Below are 5,408 nucleotides of genomic sequence, written 5' to 3' on the forward strand. Positions count from 1 at the left end.
TAGGAAATGCTCAAGGGTGCCAGCGTTGTACCCGGCAGTTTTGGAGTCAGCACATCAAAATCTATAAGAAAACATCAAAAAACCTTGGTCACCCCAAAATGCAAGGTTCTGTTGCTCTGCCACCAGACTAGTTCGATAGGATTCAAGTCAGGACTGTGCAGGCTTTCCATTACAGGGATATTATGGTCATGTAACCACTCCGCCACAAGCCGTGCAGAATGAACAGTACTGACAGGTGCTCGATCGTGTTGAAAGATGCAATCGCCATCCCCGAATTGCTCTTCAATAGTGGGAAGCAAGAAGGTGCTTAAAACATCAATGTAGACCTGCGATGTGAGAGTGCCACGCAAAACAACAAGGGGCGCAAAACAACAACAACAAGCCCCCTCCAAGAAATACACGACCACACCATAACACCACCACCTCCTAATTTTACTTTTGGCATTACACACGCTGACAGATGACGTTTACCGGGCATTCGCCATACCCACACCCTGCCATCGGATCGCCAGATTGTGTAGCGTGATTCGTCACTCCATACTACGTTTTCCCACTGTTCGATCGTCCAATGTTCACGCTCCTTACACCAAGCGAGGCGTCGTTTGGCATTTACCTGCGTGATGTGTGGCTTATGAGCAGCCGCTCGACCATGAAATCCAAGGTTTCTCACCTCACACCTAACTGTCATAGTATTTGGAGTGGATCCTGATGCAGTTTGGAATTCCTGTGTGATGGTCTGGATAGACGTCTCCTTATTACATTTTACGACTCTCTTCAACTGTCGGCGGTCTCTGTCAGTCAACAGACGAGGTCGGCCTGAACGCTTTTGTGCTGTATGTGTCTCTTCACGTTTCCACTTCACTATCACATCAGACACAGTGGACCTAGGGATGTTTAGGAGTGTGGAAATCTCGCGTACAGACTTGTGACACAAGTGACACCCAATCACCTGAGCACGTTCAGAGTCCGTGAGTTCCGCGGAGCGCCCCATTCTGCTTTCTCATGATGTCTAATGACTACTGAGGTCGCTGATAACATTAGTCAAGAAGATTTTGGCAGAGAAATGAAAATACCTGATTCTAACAGAACTTTTCACGTAGAATTCGAATCTGCAATCAGTTTTTCTCCATCACCCTCAGTTTCCCCGTGACAGAGGGATTTTCGGGAAATTTCCCCTCAACTTTTCCTTTTTTAAAACAATTTTTGTACCTGTAACTCGGGTACCCTTAGGTATATAAACACATAAATTGTATTGTATGTTAGCTTGATTTATACTTAGTAAGCCCTCTAAGTTTCATAAGAATAGCATTTTTCTTTCTAGAGAAATAAACATATTTATATAAAAATATGCTATGTGTACTGTTCGTTTTGCCATATTCATTAGTGCAGATAAAATCACATATAACCTCCACGAAAATTACAATATAAGCACGATTTAAACCTCATTGGACTTCCAATAAAACATATTTTCAATGATGTGTACACCATGTCGCCATTTTTGTGTGAGGTAATTTCTAGAGGGATTTTGTGGGAAATTCCCTCCAAAAAGTAGTTTATAAGATTGTTTTGTCTCAACTTGCTATTTGTATATAGTGATACAGAAACAGGAACTGCACTAAAACAGTTTTATGCCTACTTAATAAATAATATTAATTTCATGTGAATCGCATTATTCTGTCTAGAGATATAAACTATTGTGTCTATTTATAGGTATAAAGAATATACTATGCAAGACTTTTACCAAACACAAAAACCTAACGTTGACGTATTATTGTCGGCACATAGATGGATACTCAAATACAAGCACAAATACACGCATGCTTTCTGTGGAAAATAAGTTACTTTTTAATATTTTGATCTGGCAACAATGCATAAAAAAATTGATGACTCAGGTAGCCTGATGACTGTTAGTAGCGTTGAGTGACGGTTCAAGCTGGACGTGTTTTAGATGTGGCCGCGTGTAAGTTGAAGTGTTTGTGCATTGTGGAGTTCGAATAGATTGTGTTGGTGGTGATGCACTGAGTTAGATTACGTTTGTGCTGCTTCATGATTGATGGAGTGTAGATTCGTGTGTGTATGCAGGATACAAGATGCCGAGAAAGTGTGTAAATCACCCGGACAATTTCTGTTATGTATGTGGGGAGCTGACATTTAAATCGCAACGTCGATGTTTTACTCTACTCCACTTGTGAGGAAGTGTTATCAGTTATATTTTGGTTGCTGTGTAGGAGACCAAGATAAGAATTGGGCTCCTCACTATATTTGTTGTGCTTGCGTGAAACGTCTGACTGGGTGGGCAAATGGTGAACGAAACATAAACTTCGCAGTACCGATGATCTGGAGGGAACCAAAATATCATCCTTCAGACTGCTACTTTTTGTATGACACAGATAAAAGGAATAATCAGTAAATCTAAGCACACTGTACAGTACCCTAATTTGCCATCAGTAATTAGGCCAGTTTCACACAGTACAGAATTACCTGTACCAGTACCTCCTGCTCATCTTACGGTAAATGAGGATTACGTACTTGAGGCAACTATGAAGTTCCAAATGAAGAAGATGATCCTACTTATGTAGGAAGCACAGTTACATTGGATCCCCATCTGATACGTCAGGGTGTACTAAATGACCTCGTACGGGATTTAAAACTCTCCAAGATACAGGCAGAACGTCTTGCTTCTAGACTTAAAGGCTGTAATCTGCTCCATCGTGACACTAAAGTGTGTATTTTTCGAAACCTTCATACAGAGTTTCAAAAGTATTACTCTCAAGAAAATGATTTAGTGTATTTTAATAATGTCTGTGTTGTGATGGATACACTTGGACATGCACATATAAGTACAGAGTGGAGATTGTTTATTGACTCTTCCAAAACTAGTTTGAAGGCTGTCCTTTTGCACAATGGCAACGAATTTCCTTCAGTGCTTTTGGCTTATGCAACTAATATGAAGGAAACCTATGAAAACATCAAAATAGTGTTAGAAAAAATTCAGTATCAGAAATACAAGTGGACCGTTTGCTGTGATTTAAAAGTTATTTCTTTGTTAATGGGTTTTGCAGCTTGGTTATACGAAATATTGTTGTTTCCTCTGCAAATGGGACAGCGGAACATTACATCAAGAAGGAATGGCCAAAGCGTTTATTAACTCCTCGACAGAAGAATGTTATTTATTCCTCACTGGTAAGCCCTAATAAGATAATTCTACCTCCTCTTCACATAAAGTTGGGGCTCTTCAAAAACTTTGTTAAGGCAATGGACAAAATAATGCAGGATTTTGTTACCTCAAGGAAAAATTTCCTCGGGTTATTGACGCTAAAATCAAGGAAGGGACTTTTGTAGGCTCCCAAATAAGATGTTTGATTCGTGACCAAAAATTTGAGGATCTCTTAACTCCGGTTGAGAAAGCAGTTTGGTGTTCATTTAAATGTTTAACAGAGAATTTTTTTTAGGAAACCAGAAGCCCCAAATTACCGTGAAATTGTGAGTGATTTCCTGCAATCATTCAAAGAAATGGTTTGCAACAAGTCCCTTAAAGTTCACTTTCTAGACTCCTACCTGGATTTCTTTCCTGAAAACCTTGGTGCTGTTAGTGATGAACATGGAGAACGTTTTTATCAGGACATTTCTTCCATGGAGAAGAGATACCAGGGACAGTGGAGTTCATAAATGCTAGCTGATTACTGTTGGACACTCTAAAGAGATGTTCCAGAAGCCAAACACAGAAGAAAGTCGACAATTAAAACATTTTAGTTAAGGTAAGTAAGTGTTCATTTATTAAGAAGATACCACTCACTTCTTTTGTATTATTTATTAAGTAGACATAAAATGGTGACACGGTGTATACATCATTGAAAATATGTTTTATTTCAAATCCAATGAGATATAAACCGTGGAAGTTATATTGTAATTTTATATTGTTATATTGTAATTTTATATTGTAACCATTATATTGTAATTTTCGTGGAAGTTATATGTGATTTTATCTGCGCTAATAAATATCGTAAAATGAACAGTACACATAGCATATTTTTATATAAATATGTTTATTTCTCTAGAAAGAATAATGCGATTCTTATGAAACTTAGAGGGTTTACTAAGTATAAATCAAGCTAACATGTGTTTATATACCTAAGGGTACCCGAGTTACAGGTACAAAAATTGTTTTAAAAAAGGAAAAGTTGAGGGGAAATTTCCCGAAAATCTCTCTGTCACGGGAAAACTGAGGGTGATGGAGAAAAACTGATTGCAGATTCGAATTCTTCGTGAAAAGTTCTATTAGAATCTGGTATTTTCTTCCGTGTGCCAGAGAAAAAGTATTTTTTTTTTGTCGACTAGTGTAATGAGTACCTGGCAGTAGGTGGCAGCCCAATGCATCTAATATGAAAAACTAATGTTTTTGGGGGTGTCCGGATACTTTTGATTACATAGTGTAGCTTTTTGAAACTGTATGAAGCTCCTTTCCCTTAGCATGTAGAGATTCCTTTATATTTATCGCTGTAACGTTCTTCAAGAGCCGCCGCTGGTCCATAAACCTAGCCTTGCACTGAAACAAACTGGAACTTCTCACACAAAGGGTAAGCGCTGAACTATCAAGATCGTTAATCTGTTTTCTTGCTAGCGAAACTACTCTAAACGCAATCATTTTAAGAATAACGTCATTACAAGAATATTAACTATTTAATACGTTAGACTAGATGTCCGTTCACCTTTAAAATGCCCATAACCAAAATACCAAGATCGACAGGTTGCACAAGATAACATTGGAGAAAGGTATAACTTGAAGTTCACCATAATATCTTTAATTTAGCACCATATTTTGAAATAGAGCATATCATATGTTTTACATATCAACCTCTTTAGTATATATATTCTTTACTGAATGCTGGGAACTAGGGTAAACAAATTACTATTGATCTCTTCGAATATTCATCTAAAACGTATAAGAAAGTCTGTAATGGAATATCCATTGCAATACAATTTTGACAGCAAGTGAAAACCAGATGATTTAATTGTTGAACTCCGTGTTTTGAGCAGTCATGTTGATCGGGACGGGGACAAATATCCTCGATGCTGACGTCCCCATTAAACCATAATCAATTAATCAATCAATTATTGAAGAATTGATAAGTCTGAACGTCAACTACTGTTAGATATCAAAGTGACAGTGAAGTTTCTTTTATTAATTAATATTTTGAACATCTAATGTGTTTATTATAAATTTGAGATTTGTATTTGCATTTAATATGTCATGATAAACATAATTGATGGGATAAATGGCGGAAAACTTTTGCTGTGTCACGCAATAAGGATTTAAAGAAAATGAATTTGTCCATGTTTTTTGCAACGTTCATTCGTTTTAATATAAATCAACCCATTATTTGATCAGTAATAGAAGCACAACAGAA

This window comes from Thermobia domestica, chromosome 12 (genome assembly GCF_964235325.1).
Source record: "Thermobia domestica chromosome 12, izTheDome1.hap1.1, whole genome shotgun sequence".
NCBI lineage: Eukaryota > Metazoa > Arthropoda > Insecta > Zygentoma > Lepismatidae > Thermobia > Thermobia domestica.